General features: G+C 30.4%; 1 protein-coding gene across 1 annotated transcript in view; it reads left to right on the top strand.

The window, feature by feature from the left end:
• The window catches only part of DSCAM (DS cell adhesion molecule), an 818605-nt gene that overhangs the window by 491336 nt on the left and 306153 nt on the right, over positions 1 to 21116 (top strand). The gene's annotated exons all lie outside the window — the stretch shown is intronic.

Below are 21116 nucleotides of genomic sequence, written 5' to 3' on the forward strand. Positions count from 1 at the left end.
ATTTAAGAGTGGCTTACTAAAATAATTCTCAACTTATTATATTGGGGAAAACATAGTTATAGAAGTCAAACCAATATCATTAGAAATTCCAATCCTATCTCATCACGAGCACCTCTATAACTCTTAGGAATAGACCTAACCTTGATTTTGGACTTGAGACTCATTTGTAGTAATGGGAAATGGGATAATTATCCTCAGATTTACATGGGCTGCCCAGAAATGTACATTTTTCTCCTAATGATTTCTTTAGAGATATTGCAAAAGTTTTATTACATTGTCTTATTATTATCAACTACTTTGGTTGAAACTTTGTATTATTTTTGTAAATAGTTGAATCCATATATGTTTTTAAAAATTATATTGTCTACAACTAATCATTTCCTCAAAGTGCATATATCTAATATTTTTATTATATTTGGGCAGTGAAGAATATGTTTGTCTTTCAGCTTTTGTGCATTTTTGTGAGGTTTTAATTTGTTATTATTTAATGTTCCTTGCTGAGACTTTATGTATATTCCCTTTTGTTTCTATTCATCATTGCTGGAATTGTTGCCATTTAACTTTTCTAATATTTGATTCATTTTCTTAACTTCTTTCTTGCTCATATTTTAGTTAGATATAACTTTGGCAAGTTTTAAATGGGTACATTGAAGTATCCTACTAATATTGCTTTATTGTCTATTTCTTTCAGTTTTGATTAATTATTTTAAAGACAAACTTTCATAATGAAAGCATTTTAAATATCCAATTGCATAAATGTAAGATGAAATAGAATCTGCTACTAAGCTCCATAGCAAGAGACCATTTTACTTTGCCCAGGGACACATAATAATGTACAGATAAAGCAGTATGAACAAGGTATCACAACCCCATTTTATGAGGACTACATGCTTAAGATACTAGGAAGATGAAAGCAGGGGGACTAATGTTTTATCAACATACCCTAGAAACTGTCATACACTCTCAGTAACTAGCTGGTTAAAAATCCAGCAATACCCATCATGATATGGAAGGCCTCCCTTCTCTAGTTTGCATTACTTTTCAATTCTAGTCATGTTAGAATCATTTAATTATGATCTTTTCTACAAGAACTTGGTAAATTGTTTTTGTATTGGAATTACATTGAAAAATAGCAGTTATCAGTCAAACAAATTTGGTCCCTCTCTGACAGTTTGTGTAATTCTAAATTATTGTTGATAATCTACAGATGACTTACAGGGCATCCTATAGGAATAAATTAGGCTCTGGTTAGTGCCAGAACAATCATAACATCATTCAAATCTGGAGAGTATGAATTCTTCCTCTCATTTAAATATTTTTATTCAAAGGGATATCTCTAATTTTAATGATCTTGTCTTCCTTTGAAATATAACTCAAATTTATGCAAGTGTCCTATTATAGTCACAATAGCTATGAAGTCCATCCTCTGTTTTCTAATCCATTTCTTTTTATAAATAAACTGTTCAAGCTGTTAATTATATATTTCTTTTAATTCTATCATTTTGAAAAGCAACAAAGAATAGTGTATAAATTGCTGACCATGAAACCAAGAAAACCTGGTCTCAAGTTGCCCTCTGATACTTATTGGCCATGTGATCTTGGCAAAGTCATATCCTCCAATGCTACTGACTCTTTATCAGTTATAGAGAAGGTACTACATTGGTAACAGTACACTCTCAATGGGGATTTTCCTTAAAAAAAAAAATGAAGTATTCAATTGTTATCCTTTATCCTGTCTTTTAAATGTTCCTACATCCAAAACTCATTTTCCTTATGAAGAAATCTTTCCCACCCACTTTTCTTTTACCTTTCAAATTTAATGTATTTTATAATAAAATCTGTGTAAGCATATAATTATGTGCAATATTAAATATATATTTAAACTTTTTTTGTTTTATTCATATCAAAATGAGGTTCATGCAATACCTCTCCACTGCCTTCTTGTATATTTTGCAAATTTTGTACCTTACTTATGGGAAATAAATCTGCTTCCTTTTTTTTCCTTTCCAACACTATCCCTTTTACTTTTTAAAAATTTCTTCTCTTAAAACTAGCAAAACAGAACATAACCATTTTCACCCTACCACTTGTTTCATGTCACCCACTGTGATTCTTGAAGGCATCAAGACTATAAAACTTTTATTTCTTCGTCCCCATCAAAATGTAAAGATTTCATTGTTCTCTAGCCTGTTCTAAACACTTAAATGAATTCTTTCTAATTTTTTAGTAACTCCTTTGATTGGATTGTTTTTCCAAATACATGAAAAGCCAGTTTTCATCATTCACCTTTACAAAATTTTCTATTTCAAATTTTTCTCCTCTTTCTTTCCCCTCCCCAGCTCCAAGACAGCAAGCAATCCAATACAGATTTAAATGATGCACTTTTTCTGAACATGTTTCTGTATTCATCATGCTGCACAAATAAAATCAGATCGCAGGAGGGAAAATACTTGAGACAGGAAAAAAGAAGGAAACAAACAAGAAGTTGAAAATAATATGCATTGATCCACATTAAGTTTCCACACTTCTCTTTCTGCATGTGAATGGCTCTTTTCATCACAAATCTATTGGAATTGCCTTGAATCACCCCATTGTTAAAGAGAGCCAAGTCCATCACAGTTGACTATCACATAATCTTGTTGTTACTAGGTAGTGTTCTCTTGGTTCTGTTTACTTCACTTGGCATCAGTTCCTGTAAGTCTTTCCAGGCTTGTTCTAAAATTAGCCTGTTGATAATATCTTGTAGAACAATAATATTCTATTACATTCATATACCATAACTTATTCAGTCATTACCCAATGGAGGGACATCCATTCAGTTTCCAGTTTCTTTCTACCACAAAAAGGCCTGTTACAAACATTTTTTGCACTTGCAGGTCATTTTCCCTCTTTTATGATCTTTTTGGAATACAGAACCAGTGGAGACACTGCTGGATCAAAGGTTATACACAGTTTTATAGCCCTTTGGGTTATGGTTCTGCTCTTCAGAATGGTAGAATCATTTTACAATTTTACCAACAATGCATTAGTATCCCAGTTTTTTCATATCTCCTCCAATATTCATTATTATCTTTTTCTATCATCTTAATCAATCTGAGAGGTGTGAAGTGATACCTCAGACTAGTCTTAAATATCATTTCTCTAATCAATAGTGATTTAGAGTATTTTTTCATGTGTCTAAATATGGCTTTAAGTTTTCATCTGAAATTTTTCCTTTTATATACTTTGACCATTTATCAAGTGGAAAATGCTTATATTCTTATAAATTTGAATTAATGATCTATATATTTCTGAAATGAGGCCTTTGTTAGGAATACTGACTGCAAAAAAATTATTTCCTAGTTTTTGGCTTCCCTGACAATCTTGGCTTTCTTTTTTTGGGGGGTGGGGGGTGGGGGAGGGCAAAACCTTTTTAATTTCATGTAATAAAAACTATCCATTTTGCATTTCATGTTTTCTAGTTCTTCTCTGACTATAAACCCTTCCCTTCTCCACAAATCTGAGAAATAGACTATCCATTGTTCTCCTAATTTGCTTATGGTATCAACCCTTATGTCTAATTCATGAACCCATTTTGACTTTACCTTGATTTTGGGTATTAGATATTGGTCAGTGCCTAGTTTCTGTCATACTATTTCCCAGTTTTCTAAGCAATTTTTGCCAAGTTGTGATTTTTTATTCCCAGAAGCTGGAGTCTTTGGGTTTATCAAATCCTAGATGACTATATTGATTGACTATTGTGTCTTGTGTACCTAACCTCCTTGATCCACTACTATTTTTCTTAGTACATCATGGTTTTGATGACCACTGTTTTGTAATATAGTTTAGATCTGTAATATAGTTTTAGATCTTAGTCAAGAAGAAATTCTTGACTTGTTCTTCTAGGTCAATTTTCTTATTATTTTTTTTTCTATCTCAATAAAGTATTTTGATACTTTGATATACAACCAAATAGATTAATTTAGATAAAATTGTTATTTTTATTAGATTACCTCAGGCTACCTATGAGGCCTTGCTATTCTTCCGATTATTTATATTTGTGTGGAAAATATTGTTATTGTGCTTATATATGTGGCTTTGTCTTGGCAAGTATACTCCCAAATGTTTTATAATAGTCACAGTTATTATAAAGGGGATCAAAATCCAAGAAGGATACATTTACTATTTCTGTCTTTCTGCATTTGGTGTGAGATTTTATGCCCTAATATCTGGTCAATTGTTATATAACACTGAGAATAAGATATATTCCTTTCTTTCCCCATTCAAATTTCTTCAAAGATCTAATATATCTAACTTTTCTAAAATTATATTCATCTCCTTCACTTCCTTCTTGTTTATTTTGTGGTTAGATTTATCTAGTTTTGGTAGAGGGAAATTGAGATCTCTGACTAATACACGTTTGCTGTCTATTTCTTCTTGCAATTCATTTCTTCTAGGCATTTGAATGCACTTGGTGCATTTATGTTTAGTATTGATATTACTTTATTATCTATGATACCCTTTAACAAGGTGTAGTTTCCTTCCTTATCTCTCTTAATTATATCCACTTTTGCTTTTGCTTGATCTGAGATCAGGATTGCTACCCCTGCTTTTTGTTTTTAGTTCAGCTGAAGCATTATAAATTCTGCTTATCTTTCACCAATACTCTGAATGTATCTCTCTGCTTCAAATGAGTTTCTTTTAAACAACATATTGTAAGATTTTGGCTCTTAATCCACTCTGCCATCCACTTCCATTTTGTGAGAGACTTCATTCCATTCACATTCACAATTAAGATTATTAACTCTCTATTTCCCACAATCCTATTTTTCCAAGTTAAACTTTTCTCTCCTCTTTTACACTTTTCTTCCTCATCACTGTTTTCCTTCTGATCACTATCTCCCTCAATCTGTCATCTTTTTTCAACCCCCTTTCTTATCCTTTCCCTTTCTACTTCTGCCCTTTCTTCTATTAGCTTCCTCCTTTCCTTTCTGCTTTCCCCTCTTATTTCTCTATAAAGTAAGACAAATTTTTATATCAAACTAAATATGTTTTTCCTCTTTGAGTCAAATAGGATTAGATTAATTTGCAAATAATACTCATTCTTTCCCTTCTTTCTCTCAACTACAAGAGGTCTTCTGTGCCTCTATATGTGATATAATTTACTCCATTTTACCTCCCTTTTTCTCTTCTTTCACCCTCTAAGTATACCCCTTCTAGTTGCCCTGACAGATATAGTTCTCAAAAGTTACACACATCATTTCCTCTTGTAGGGATGTGAAATTTTTAATTTTTAAAAAACAGGGTTCTTTTTTCTTCCATTTACCTTTTTAATGTTTCTCTTCAGGCTTGTATCTAGAGAACAAATTTTCTGTTCAGTTCTGATCTTTTCATCAGAAATGATTGAAAATCCCCTATTACATTGAATATCCATTTTTTCCACTGAAAAATAATATTTAATGTTGCTGGGCAGTTGATTCTTGTTTGAAGTCCAAGCTTCTTTGTCTTTAGGAATAGAATATTCCAGATCCTCAAGTCCTTTAATGTGGAAGCTTTGAGTTCTTGAGTAATCCTGATTGTGGTCCCTTGATATTTGAATTTTTTTTCCCCTTTCTGGCTGTTTACAATATTTTCTCCTTGATCCGATAATTCAGGAATTAAGCTACTACATTCCTTAGAGTTTTTATTTTAAGATGCCAGGTAGTAATTAGTGGATTTTTTCAATAACTATTTCACCCTATGTTTCTAGAATATCAGGGCAGTTTTCCTTGATGATTTCTTGCAAAGTGTTATATGGTCTCTTTTTAAATTATTATTATTTTGACTTTCAGATAGTCCAGTAATAACTAGGATTTTTTTCCTGAATCTATTTTCTAGGTCACTTGTTTTTTGAATAAGGTACTTTACATTTTCTTCTATTTTTTTCATTTTTAAAAATTTTGTTTGACTGATTCTTGATATCTAAATGATTCATTCACTTCCATTTGTCCAATTCTAATTTTTAGTGAATTATACCCTTCAATTAGTTTTTTTTACCTCCTTTTACATTTGGTTAATTGTAATTTTAAAGAAGTTGTTTTGTTCAGTGTTTTTTCCCATTTTGCCAATTTTATTTTTTAAGAAGTTATTTTCTTTTTCATAAAGTTTATTTTTAGGAAGTTGTTTTCTTCAGTCAAGCTAACTGGGTTTCCCCCAAACTTTCACAACTCTCCACAAATCTCTCATTTCTTTTCCTAATTTTTCTTCTATCACTTTTAAGATCATTTTTAATTCTTTCAAGAAAGCCTTGTGAACTGGAGACCATTTCATATCCTCTTTTGAGGCTTCACCTGAAGACATTTTACCTTTGCCATACTTTTCTGTGTTTATGTTCTGATCTTTCCTATCTCCGTAGTAGCTCTCTATGGTCAGAGCTCTTTTTCCTTTTTTGATCTTTTTTAAAATGTTGAGATCTGCTCCCAGAGCATAGGGCAGATTGTCCCAACCATCCCCTGCAGGGTGATAGGGATGTTTCACTGACTGTCCTAAGACCAATGATGTTGTAGGCTTCTCCATTACACTGGATGGAGCTGGCCAAGTCCTGTCTTTTATGTTAGGGTGTGGGGGCTTACAATTTACCAGCTGTGGTTTCCTTAGAGGTTTCACAGCTGTTCTGCTGAACCACTGATCTTCTGAACCAGAACAGAGTAGGCAGTACTGCTGCTAGATTCCATGTGCCAGGCCTCCCTATGTTGAGCTAAACTCCCCTTCCCAATTGAGCAGACTTTTCCTGAAGTTTTTTCCAAGTTATCTTAAGCAGGAAAATTATTACACTCCAAATATTTGTGGGTTTTGTCACTCCAAAGTATTCAGAGGATTGATCTACTGTCGATTTTGCATTCAGGCAATGCCCTGTCTACTCTCTACCATCTTGACTTCACGCCTTCTTATGATTATACTTTCTTTTGATTTCTTTGCTTCAACTCATCTTTGTTCTTTTTATCATGAATTCTTGAGAATCCTTTGTTCTGTTAAACATTCATATCCTCCTCTGCAGATTCATATTCAAGTTGCAGAATAAATTTATTTATCTTTTACTTTTTGTAATTGTTCATTGAAAAACTATCTTTTAGGATAGTAGTTATCAAGTCATGCATGAGCCTAATTTGATGCTTAAACTTTAACTTCTTGGATACCTGCAAATATTTTCCTCTGATTTAGAAGCAGTAGATTTATGATACAACATTCCTGAAAGTTTTTATTTTTATATTTCTTTTTAAAAATAATCTGGGCATTCTTTCTAATTTCATTTTGCCCTGAAGTTCTAATCTATCTAGGCAATTATTTTTAATGATTTCTTGAAATTAATATCTATAACTTAATTTGGTTTTGATTTTCAGGTAGTTTTATCAATCACATGTGCTTTCTTGTCAGACTGTTTTTCAGGTCTATTATATCCTTTAATTTTCTTAAATTTTCTATTTTTTTTATTATTTTGATTTTTTTTCTCAGTTGTAATTTTCAAGGAGTCATTGCTTTGTATTTATTCTAATTTCTATGGAAGCGATTTCTTAGATAAGATATAGCATATTCTAGTCTAAATTATTAATTTTCTTTCCCAGTCTTTCACTTAGAACTCTAATTTCTATTTATCATTGCCTTTTGTATTACTTAATTCATTTCTTCCAAGTCCTCTCATAATCCTTGTAAGCCAAATCATTATTTATTTTCTCTGGGCTTCTACTTATATTCACTCTAGAATTATTCCTCTTTGTTTATCTTTTGGGCTTCTCTCAATCCATAACATTTCCTATATTGGATTCAGCATTTTTTTCTATTTACTCATACATCTAGTCTCAATGGTTGGGACTCAATGTTGAAGTTAGACTCTCTCTTCTCCCATATCCTTGGATATGGTGGACAATCCCTACTTGTTTGGGGATGTGAGAGCTAATATTAGGTAAAACTTCTGCAGAAAATCCTGGATAATGGCTCAGTTTCCTAGTGATTTGCCTAAGGTTTTTTGCATAAGTCTCTTGTCTATTCCCTTCTTTTACATATCTGAACCCAGAGCTGACTCAGATAGATCCCAAACAGATGTTGAATGAAATCATTGCAGGGCTTCTGAAAAACTTCTGGTGCTTTTCTACCTCCCTTACTGAACCTCTTCATATGGCCTGGGAATTAATGTCCTTTGTCCTAGCCTTAACTCCTGCTGTACTGTGACACTAGGGTCACAACTTTTTTTGATTTCTGCCTACATTGTTTTGTCTTTGTTTACTCTTTTGGGGTTTCTGTTAGTTTTCTCTTCAGGAGGTGTAGCTAATAGCCATTTTGCTTCTTTTTGTAATACATTTTAAAGCCTTAGTGGTGTATATAAGTGTGGGGGTAGTGATATATGTAGGATCTAGATGTCTCTAGGGTAGAGGTTTCTAACCCGTGGCTCTCCTGTCAGCAGCCTTCAAAAATTACCAAGCTCTAAAAACAGATTAAAATGTATTTGGGAACTATTTAACAAAATAAACAAACATAAAGCATATCTGTCAATTTGTGATTTTTCTAGTCAATATGTAGTCAGGAATTTCTTTCTATTTGAGTTTGATACACTGTTCTAGATGCTATCATGCTAGAAGTCCTAATAATATACTTTTTTGTTTCAAACATTCCTGAAATGCCTACCTCACTTGCATATTGCTTAAATTGTGTAAATAATAGGCAATATTTGCTGTTTACATATTTTTCACTATGCAACCCTTTGCAATCTGACTTCTTGCCTCATCAAAATATGGAAACTGTCCAAGGTCATCAATAACCTCTTAATTGCCAAAGCCCAAGGTATTTTCTCCTGTGTCATCTTCCTTGATATTTCTGCAGGATTATTTACCACCTCTCCTTTTTGGTATTCAATTTCCAAAATGCTACTCATTTTTGGCTTTTCTATTACATGTTTTAAAACTTCTTAGTTCTGTTCTTATTTTTCACTAGTTCACTGTAATTTTATTTTGAAGTGTGAATGCCTCTGAGGCCTATATTCAATATCCACTTCAGTTTTCTTTATAAAATGGAGCCAAGATGGCAGAATAAAAGCAGGAATTTGACCAACTTCTCCTCCAAACTGCTCCAAATTCCTTTACTTAATGACTCTAAACAAAGAGCATCAAAGCATTCAAAAAGATGAAATACAACATTTTCAAGCCAAAATCAACATAGGTCAGCAGAAAAGATCTGTTATACCAGTATGGCAGTCCAGTGTGCAGTCCATCACAGCACAGCCCCAGCCCTGGCCCCAGATCAGCAAAGCATAAAGGGATCTAGAAATCCCTGAATCACCATCACTTCTCTTTATGTATATTCTCCCTTGGAAATCACATCCACTTTCAAGAAACTAGAAATTTAATGGATGTCCTTCATTTGGAGAATGGCTGAATAAATTATGGTATACAAATGTGATGAAATATTATTGTTCTGTAAGAAATGACCAACAGGATGATTTAAGAGAGGCCTGGAGAGACTTACATGAATTGATGCTAAGTGAAATGAGCAAAACTAGGGGATCATTTATACACAGCAACAAGACTATACAATGATCAATTCTGATGGATGTGGCTCTTTTCAACAATGTGATGATTCAAACAAATTCCAATTGTTCAGTGATGAAGAGAGCCATCTACATCCAAAGAGAGGACTGTGGGAACTGAGTGTGGATCACAATATAGCATTTTCACTCCTCTTGTTTGCTTGCATTTTTTTGTTCTCAGTTTTTTTTTCCTTCTTAACGCAATTTTTCTTGTGCAGCAAGATAACTGTATAAATACATATACATATATTAAATTTAACATATATTTTAACATATTTAACATGTATTGGACTACCTGCCATCTAGGGGAGATGGTGGAGAAGGAGGGTAAAATTTAGAACAGAAAATTTTGCAAGGGTCAATGCTGAAAGATTATGTAGGCATAATAATATAAATAAAAAGCTTTAATAAAATAAAAAAGGAAAAAAGAAAGAAAATCACATCCACTTTCATAGTTTAAATTTTCACCTAAAAGAATATGATGATAATTATTCTCACTCGCTTGACTTCTATTTTTAATAACTAAGCCAATTATAGTCCACTTATTAAAATGTCTATTTTTTTCCTTGTTTCACTATATTTTACATCCAATTTAGTTTCCTATCATTAACTTTATATTATTTTCCTACTACTGCTTATTCCTGGTCCCCTAATATTCCTTCTCTGTAGCCATCAGTTATTTTAAAATGTGGAAAGCTGCAATGCTAACTTTCATTCACTAAATGCAGTTCATTTGCTTCTCTCCCTTTACTATCCAAACATTTAAATATCATAATAGTTTCACATTCAGAACTTTAAAGTCATCTTTGATTATAACTTGCCTATACCCCTCACATGAAAAAAAATCAATTTCTACTTATCATTCCTATGTAATATCTCTTACATCTGCTCTTTTCTCTACATTTATATGTTTACTATTATAGTTCAGGAAAAAAATCACTTTTTCCTGGATGGTTGTATTAGCATCTCAATTGGTCTAACTACATTCATTCTATTTCTTTTCAAATCACTTTTTCTCCCTAACTGCCAAACTATTCCTCTTGAAAATAGAGGTCTGGTATAAATTTTATGCTTATAACCCTTCAGTGAGTCTTGTTCTTATTAATAAAAACCAGTGTCAGAAGCTTGAGGAATAACGTCCTCAATAAACTAGTTCCAATCTACTTTTGTACCCTTAGGTTAATATTCCATACCCTCTATATTCTTCATGTCCTAGTCAAACTAAACTACTAGTAACATTAACCTTCTAGTTGTGTAGACTATTTCACATAGAGCCAGCACTAATATCTCCTCAATAAACATTCTCAATTCAACAAGTGAAATCTAGTTTTCCTTCCTGAAATTTTCCTATAGCATTTTGTCGTATTTTTCCTTTGTCCCTACCATATTTTATTTGGTTTCATACATACTTTTTAATATGATAAATCCATCCTAATAGATCACAAGTTTCCTAAAGACACAATTTTGTGATTTTCATCTTTGCACAAGGTACTCTCTACTTGTTAGAGAAACATAATAAATAGTTTAATAAATATTTATTAATTGAATTGAATTTGAACAACTGGAATGGTGGTTGACTATTGAAGTATGGAGGTAAAATACAAATATTAGAGGTAGAGAGTTAAAGAAAGTTTGAAAGCAAGCTGAGGAAGACATCTGTGTAGCAATCATAGTAGATCTTATCAACAAAACCTTGATAATGGAGACAGCCTTCTCTTCCAGAGAAGCCTCCGAATTCTGGAATCTGAATCCAGATTCACCTGGATATTTTTATATACTTCCTGCAGGGTGATAATTGCTCTTCAGTTATGACTAGCACAGAACTTAAAGCTACATATCAGCTAGGGCACAGACTATCTTAAGATAATGGAGCTATAATTTTATCTTTTTATAAGAGATTAATTTCATACAAAGGAAAGCTATTTGGAACCATGAAATAAACTTCATCACACATTTTGACTGGACTCTGTGCAAAAATACTTTATTCAGATGATAAGTAACTACATAAGAAGATTTAATAGTTTAATAATAAATTTAATAAAAATTTAGTAGATAATAAATAATAGTTAAATAATAATTTAATAGTTTAGTAGTTTAAATAGAAAATTTAACAGGTTTAAAATAAGTTTAATAGAATTTCTTCTTTCAGTCTTCTAGGTTCTGTTTTAAGCAATTTTCACATTGGTTTCATAATGGTAATACCTGTATTGAACACAGAAACAATAACATTACATATATGTAGAAATAGAAAGCAAGAAGTGTCTGTAATTTTCAAATAGGAAATTATAACATCATGCAAAATTATTTTGTAATTTTTCAAAGAAAATGAACACTTTTAACTTTACTATAACCTTAATAAGATTGAGTCAGTGGCTCTGGCTTACTATGAAGCCAGAAATACTTATTGAAACCTACAGGTTTTATAGGACTTAGGTTTCTATCTAAACTAAAAATTGCAATGAAATTAATTAAATTAAAGATTCATTAGACAGCACTTGATTCACTAAACAATATAAGTTGAATAAGGTACTGATCAAAGAAGTAATAAATAAACTAATTCAGTATTTGTTTTGTTTAGCTTTTAAATTAATTTTATTGATATCTTTTTATATCACCAGAAACTAGTTTAATGTTGTGCCCCTACTTTCTCCTAAAAGTTTTAGATGATAGATAGATATAAATATATAGCATGTATATATTCTTTTATAAAAAAGAAAAACATCATTAAAGCTAATAAATTTGAAAACATATACAGTATCTCATACTCATGGACCTTTTACCTCTGTAAAAGAATAGAATAGAATAGAATGGGGTACCTTCTCATATTTTTTCTTTGGAACCATGTTTGTTACTTATTATTTTGAAAAACTGACTTTTGCTTTTGTTTTTTGTTTATTCTTTTTATTTATATTGTTGTAATCATTGTATATATAGTTTTCTTGACTTTGCTTAGGTCACTAGGCATCAATCCATGGAGATTTTTCCATCTTCTGTATTCATAATCTTTATCATTTTTAAAATGGTAATATTTCATCGTATTCACAGGCCATGAATTGTTCAACCATTCCCCAATCAATAAGCATCTACTTTGTTTCCATTTCTTTGCTATCACAAAAGTGCTATTATGAATATTTTATTTTATGTAGAAAACTTATCATTGTTCTCCCTGAGATACATCTCTAGAATGGAAAACACTTGGTCAAAGGGCATGGATATTTTAGTTATTTCTGAACTTATTTATATACTTGCAAATTACTTTCCAAAATGATTATACTAATACCTAGTCCATAAGAATTCATTGAGTACCTTTATTCCCCTAACTCTTCTAATATTTGACTATTCCAATGTTTTATTGTCTTCACTAATTTATAAGATATAAAGTGAAATTTCAGGGCTATTTTGATTTGTATTTCTGTTATTAAAGATTTGAACACTTTCATATAATCTTGATAATTATACACTTTTTTATATGTATTTATTTATTGAAGAATGGAAATTACATATATATGCATTTTAAATAAATGCAAATTTAAATTTACATATATGCCTTTTAGATAAAATATACATGTGCTTATGACTGAAATTATGCATTTTGGATATTAAACTTTTACTAAATAAATTTGATTTAAATATATTTTGTTTTCTGATTTGATCACTTTCCTTCTTATTCTAGGGTAATTAATTTTGTTTATGCAGAACCTTTTCAGTTTCATCAAATCAATTACCTATTTTATCTTTTAGAATATTTTCTATCCCTTATTTGGCTAAGAACATATCTTCATGTACCTGAGAAAAGTATACAATTTGGTTTTCTTCAAATTTTTTTTAAATGAAATAATCCTTGATATTAAGATCATTTGGAATTTATTGTAGAATATGATATAATATGTTGTTCTAAGCCTCATTTCTACTAGCCTGCTTTCCAGTTTTCACATAAAGTAGAAAGCTCTTTCCCAATTATAATTGCTAGGTTACTGACTTTTAAACAATTATTGAGTGAGCTGAATTATCGAGTGCCATTGTTTCTGATTCTCTCTTATATAATCTATGCCATTTATCTACTTTGGTTTTTTGCCAGTACCACATGGTTTTCATGATTATTGTTTTATACAATAGTTTCAGCTCTGGAACCTCTTTATCCCCTACCATTTTTCATTATTTCATTTGATAGTTTATGTGTTTTATTATTCTAAACTAATTTTATTGTTATTTTTGCTGAGTTATATAATGTGTCCCTTTGACAATTTGATTGGTATAGTATTAAAATTAAATATTAATTTTGGTAATACTATCATTTTATTCATATTGGCATGTCATAAGTTTTGAATATTCATTCACATATATCACATATCACATTATTCTTTAAGGAGTAGTTTCCAGTTAAATCTGTATACATGTCTTGTGGGTTTTGGTAAGTTGACCTCAAAATATTTTATGTATATTGCAGTCTTTTGGAATGAAATGTCTTTTTCTAATATTGCTTTTAGATTTTGTCATTGATATTTTTAACTTTTATTTTGTAGACTTTAATTTTATTGAAACTATTATTGTCTCATTTAACATCTTTGATATTCCCCTAGAATATTCTAAGTAAACTCTTAGCAACAAAGAGAGATTCTTTTATTTCATCTTTATCCACATTTATATATTTAATATATATTCTCTTTACACTGCTCTAGATAACATAGCCAGAATTGTAAAATAATGATCATTGGTAGAATAGATATCCTTGCTTGCTCCTATATTTATTGGGTAAGCTTCTAGTGTTATATTTGCTGTAGATACTACATAGATAGACAGACAGATATAGATATATAGTTTTATGTAGTTTTATGATAAATAATTTGAATGCAAGTTGATTATGTTTTCCACATTATTGAATTTTAATCATATTTGGGGTTATGGGATTTATTGATGCATTATTTTATCCAAAATATTCATATGAATATTTTCTTGTATAAATTTCTATAGTCTCTTGTCTAAGTTTTTTTTTTTTTAATATTGATTCATGAACAACACTGGTGTGTATACTTTTCCTATACTTTATCCTTCCTTCTTTTTGTTATTAGAATTATATTTGTCTCCTAAAAGTTGTTTCATAAGGAACTTTTCCCTCAAATATTGAGAATAATTTGTATAGTATGGGTACTAATTGTTCTTTATAAGCTTGTAGAATTCTCATACAAATCCAGTAGTTCTTCCTTTTCCTTTGGAAGCTACTTTATAGCTATTTCTTCTTACTTTTCTAAGATTGAATGATTAAAATTATCTTTTGCCTTTTGTTATCTGGAGTATATTATAATTTTTAAAGTTTTCCTCTATTTTTTGTGTTCTCAATTTTGGTACTTTATAATTGTGCTCAGGAATTCTAATGATTATTTTATTCTTTTTTCTTTTGTTCTAATTTCATGTTGTTTGTTTTATAGTCTATTTTCTATTCTCTTTTAAATAATTCTCTTTTAAATAATTAAATAATTAAATAAAGTTTTATGAGTTCACTTTTAGTTTTATCATTTTTTAGTTTTTATTTCTGAGTTATTTTGTCTCTAATGTTTACCTTGTCTTCTTTTAAGAAGTTTGTTTATTATTGATCTTCTAATTTTCAAAATGCATATATAATCACTTAACTCCCTTTTTATATTTTGTAAATGTGTTTGCAAGAATTCTTATAGTTGCATCTCAGAAATATCAATATGTTGCTTCACTATTAGCATTTTCACAGTTATTGTTTCTATGATTTGTTCTTTGGTTCAGTATTTAGGATTTCACTAGTTCTATGTCTGGTTTATGCTCCTTTAAAATGATTAATATTTCTACCATGATATTATCTGTTAAAAATGTGTTTAATTTTTCTATCTTTCTACATTTATTCCCAATATCACAAGATCTATTTTTATAAAAGTTCCAGATGGTGATAAGATATATTTTTTCATCAATTCTATTTAAAAATCTTATTTATAGTTTCTCTAGTTGTTTATCTTCCTGTTATATTTTTCCAAAAATGAAAAAAGAAACTGAAAGATGACATTAAAATCTACTACCTTTATTCTATTTCCATAAATATCTTCTTGTGATTTGATTAACCTTTCTTTCAACAACTTAGATGTTTAGCCTGTCAGATGATAATGTTTAATATTGATATTAATTTGTTCTCTGATTCCTTTTACCATAATGTTTCTCCTTGTATATTTTTTATTTGCTAATTTTTCTTTGTCTGGGATATTAATTGTAATGCTTGTTTTTGATTTAGTATAGTTGATGCATAATAAATTTTGTTTTCCACGTGTGCATGTGTGTATATGTGTGTACGTGTGCATGCACACACATGCCTTAAATTTTGTTTATTTTATTTATAGTTAAAATTATGAGTGATCTTTATATTTTTTTTCAATTTGTGTATCATAATGCTTTGTTCCTGACCTAGAATTCTTTTTCCAGTTCCTCTTCATAGTATTTTGTCTCTGGTTATTTTAAATTACTTAAAGCTGCTTGTAAGGTCTCTTCCACTTATACATATGACCTCTCCTTACTTCTGATTATCCAGGTTTTCTCTGTTTTTGGAGTTTTGTTTAGTATTCCAAAGCTTTTGTTTATTCGTTTTTCTTTTTTCCTTTTATTTAGTTATCTAATTCTTCTTCTTTCCCTTTAGATAAATACTCAAATAAAAGTTCTTCCTTTCTTCTTAATCAACTTGTTTTTAATAGTTGTATATTTACTTTTCTATCAGTTTTTCTAAAAACGATTTCTTCTCCCCATTCACACACACACACACACACACACACACACACACACCATGTATTTATGTATGTATTGTTTGATTCGTGACTTTTATACCTATGTATTCTTTCTTCTCTGTATTCCTCATGCAATTAAACCTTCTATGTTAACTCTATATTGCTGTCTTGCTGACTTTGTCCCTCCTCACTTTTTTCCTGTTGTCCCTTATCTTAGAAATACTGATATCTGCAGGTGATAGAAATTCTATACATATTGCTTCATATTAATTTTTTACCTATGCCTCTGATTTTATCAGTTGTTATAATTTGTCTTCCCCATGATCATTTCCCATTTAAAAAGATATCTCATCTCTGACTTCATGTGTTCCCACTCTTCTAGATATCTGTATTTTCCAGGAGCTCTAATTATCCTCCTGAGCACTATATGTACATCTACACACACACACACACACACACACACACACACACGATATAGATATGTATATATAGATGTATGTGTATGTGTGTATGTATATAAAATAATCTTTCTAAGCAAATTGCAGATTAGGACCATGTCTCCCATTATAGAGTATTTCTTTTCCTCTATACGAAAATTTTCAGTGGAACTCCCTCTCACCCCTGAATTGAGATTTTCCTCTTTCCCTCTGTTTTAATCCCTCCCTTTGCTTGCTCTTCATTCTCCTCTAGTTTCATTCTGCTGAGTGACTACAGAAAACAATTTCTCTTCATTTTTTTAACCTTTGACTTAAATATATAACACATTTCTTTCTCTTATTCCTGTCATTTTCCAATTTACAAGACCTCCTATCCTGCCATTTAGTTCCACAAAAATATCAATTCATTCCCAGGTGGGCTGCTGTTGAGTTTGGTTCATCAAATTTAATGCTGCTCCTTCATTCATTTTATTACGCCTTTTATTTGAGTTCCAGTCTTACCCATTTTTACTTCTTTCCTTTAAAATGAAATAACCTCTCAAATGTGTTGTTGTTGCTGCAATTGTATATTTTTAGTTCTATTGTTGTCTTTATCTTAATTTGTTATTTGAGTCTTCATTAGCTTCTGTACAGGCACAAAAATTGATTGTGACCTTTTTTTTTTTCCCTTGTAAGAAGGCTTCAAATGCCTTTTTTGGAACATAGTGCTTTGTACAGTAAAGGTTAGGCTAAAAATTTTAGAGTAAGTAACCTTGAATTGTATGCATATATCCCTTTCCATGTGTGGTTTCTGGTATCAAGAGTAGTCTTGTGTCCCTTTATATTTAAAGGCATTTCTTTAGATCACTTGAAGAATTTGTTGTTTTTCATTTGACTTAATATATTTAATGTCTATTTGATTTGAGTTTAAAGTAAATGGAGTTTTCTGGAAGTGATCTATGGATTCTTTTTATCTGGATTTTGTTTTATAAATTCAGAATTTTTAAGTTGATTTCTTGCATTATTTATTACATTGTGATGTTCAGACTTTTTTACTTCTGTAAGATCTATACTGTAATCTTTAAGTTGTCTCTAAAGATCTTGTCTTTAAGACAAATATGTTTCACTCATATAGCTATTGTTACCTTTTAACATTATTATCCTTTCAATTATTCACAATATCTTACTGAGTAAGGGCATTTATTGTTATTAGTTTTCTTGATGTTAGTTTATTGGGTTAATTAAAATGCTTGGATTCTTAGACCATGGAGAATGTTGAAATTAATTTGTACTTTGTGAAATTCTTCGTCTTCAAAATAATTTGGAGACAATTTAGAAAGCTATATAAGTCATGTGGAGAGGAGAAAAATGTCTAAACTTAAATAATGTTGGTGGCATCTTGGTACTTGTTAAAAAGAAAAAGAAAGAAAGAATGATCAGTAGAACAGATTAACTAGTAAACATATAGAAACAAAAAATCTAATAGTTGCATGTTCTGACCAAGCCCTAACTGGTCCACAGTACATGTTTTTAATGCTTTCATAGCCATTGGAACAATTTACCCATTTAAGTCATCATGTGCTTGGGATAGACCAATCCTTAACCTGTAGATTTGAGACCCATAAATTACCCTCAACCTAATTTAGTTCATCTACCAAGACAATTTAAATCTGTATTATTGTTGCACACACTATATCTAGCAGGAAAACTTCTGAGTAAATTAAGGAATAAATTTGCAGAATATAGGTTTAAACAAAAAAATTAACACAACCCAAAATAAGCTCAATATAGATATATGCTTAAACATAATGATTATTGTGAATGAGTAAGAAATAATCTTGTGAGTCCATGAATAGGGGGGAAATGCATGATCCAAGAAGGAAAGAGTTGCATAAATAAAGATTTTTTGCATAATTTTATTGAATAAAATTGAATTTTTTTTTTTTGCAATTAGAGCCACTCCTCAAAAGGTAAATGGTCTAAGCATATGAACAATCTAAATTACAGAGATCAATAGCTATATAAAAAAATCTATACATTACTAATCCAGAAACTTATATTAAAGAAAACCTAAGATTAAATCATATTAGGAAAATGATAAAAAATAGAAAATGGCAAGTTGAGAAGGATTTGTAAGAAAATAGGCCCATTAATACACTACAGATAAAGCAATGAAGTGATCCATCCATTCTTGAAAATAATTTGAAACTATTTCCCCCAAATCCCTAAATGGCATATATTCTTTGTGCCAGTGATTCCCTTAGTAGGTCCAAAGCCTAAAGAAATCAGAAAAATTTGCAACAGAACTTGGAAACAGATTTTTCAAAAAACTGTCATGAAATAATTTCTCCTGACTTCATGAAATGCCACTGAGTGATGAATGTCATCTGTCCATCTGTTTTTAAAATTACTTTTTAAATAATAATTTTACTTGAGTTTCTAGGTTCATACTGCCAAAAAGCCCTAAAATAATTTCCTGAAACTGTAGCCTCTTAGAGATATGTCATTTCAAACTTAAAATTAGATTTTTAGATAATTTCTTATCAATAGAGAAAGCATGAGCATAGATCTAAACCCAAAATATAATGTAATAGCCAATATATTTTCTTCCAGTTTGCTAATTAATCCGAATAGTTATTTTCAGAATAATGATAATTATTAAGTAATAATTTTGGATAAAGGAATCTGATTTTGAATAAAGGAATAAGAAGAATCCATGTTCTTTTAGATTTTTAAAAAAATTTTCTGTCAAAATGTATACGGATTCAAAATTTTCCTAGGTATTACATATGACGCCATATTTAGAGATATTTGCTACAATAGAGAATATTTATAATCTTCTTGACTGAAACTCCAGCCACAAATCTAAGTAAATCTTTTTATTGGGTAATATAGAAATGTGGCACAATATTTTATATTTATAAGCCTTCTGGCCACAATTTATCCAAATGAAGGTGGATGAAAAGCAAACAAGCCCTAGGGAATATCTTACAAATAAGTAAATTCCGAGTAAGAATTGTGCTCAAGGCAAAACACAGTAAGCCACAGTCACAGAATCTTATTCCCTAATATCATTTAGAATTCCTGAGGAAAGTTTGATTCACATATCTATTTTAAGGATCTTTATTCATTATGCCAATGACAGTTTTCTTAGCTGGCTTTTCTAATGAATCCCTACTGTCTCTCAGAATCACTACCCAAATGTTGTAGTTTTATACTTTCTTCAAAACATAAACTATAAGAGAATATTTAGAAACCTCTACTGAAAAAGAAAAAAAAAATTGTGTGTTTTCATTTACTTAAAGCTTATTAAGGATCATTATATGATCTTTATCTGAATTGTGTCCAAGATTAGGAATGTAAATTTCTACTATGTTCTGACTTTACCCCAAATTATCAGGAGTACTATATTTAGTTATTGGCACCATATTTTTCAAAGGCCAATATTTCTGAAGAGCATTTAGAAAAAGGGAGAACAGTGTGGTAGACTGACATCATGGGAGAATCAGTTAAAATTATGAGGGATGTTTAATCTGAAATTCCAAATCTGCCAAGAGTTGTTTATTATGAGAGAGATTATCCTTTTTTTGCTTAGCCACATAAAGCAAAATTGTAAATAATGAATAAAAATAAAAAATTGGATTTATAATGGATGAAACATACAAAGGCAGATCTAGACAACCTAAGGAAAAACTTGTTTTTCTAACTAATAAATAAATGGAATAAACTGCTTTTGAAAAGTGACTTTTTTCCCATTAGGAATCTTCAAGCAAAGATTGTATTATCACTTGATGGTTATGTTGTAGAGAGCATGATTGAACCAAGTAATGTCTGAGATATCTAAGATTCTTTGATTCAGTAATAAAAAAAAAAATCAAATCCCTCTTCTAGTGCCACATTCCTTCAAAGTCCTGTGTTTAGAGGGAAAAAAAATCACCTTCATAAATGGCTAACTTTTCCAAGTTGATGTGCTAACCTCCCCCAAGGAAATTTTAACAAAAGTCATATTTAACAAACCAAAAGCCTTAACTCAAAGGAACTTCAGATATTGGATTTCCAGTTAAAGTGATTTTTTTTTTAAAGTAAGAAGTGTCTTTATCAGAAACCTTTGCTTTAATCAACATATAGGCAATAACTTGCCCTTTGCATGTTTCTGTAGATCCAATATGGAATCATTCTCTCACCACTGGCAATAATAAACTAGATTTCAAAAGACTACATTCTTCATCACTTCTGCCACTAACTTATTGTTTAACCTTAAGCAAGGCACTTAATTTCTATTGGTTACCTCATCATAAAATCATATTGGACTTTAATCTTTAAGGCTACTTCTTCCTTTAACATACTTCTTTCTTATTTTGTCCCAGAATTTTCACCCAAATCTAAAGCAAGTAGTATATAAGTATATAAGTAAATCATAATGAATTTGAC

The sequence above is a fragment of the Antechinus flavipes genome, chromosome 3, assembly GCF_016432865.1.
Source record: "Antechinus flavipes isolate AdamAnt ecotype Samford, QLD, Australia chromosome 3, AdamAnt_v2, whole genome shotgun sequence".
NCBI classification, from domain to species: Eukaryota; Metazoa; Chordata; class Mammalia; order Dasyuromorphia; family Dasyuridae; genus Antechinus; species Antechinus flavipes.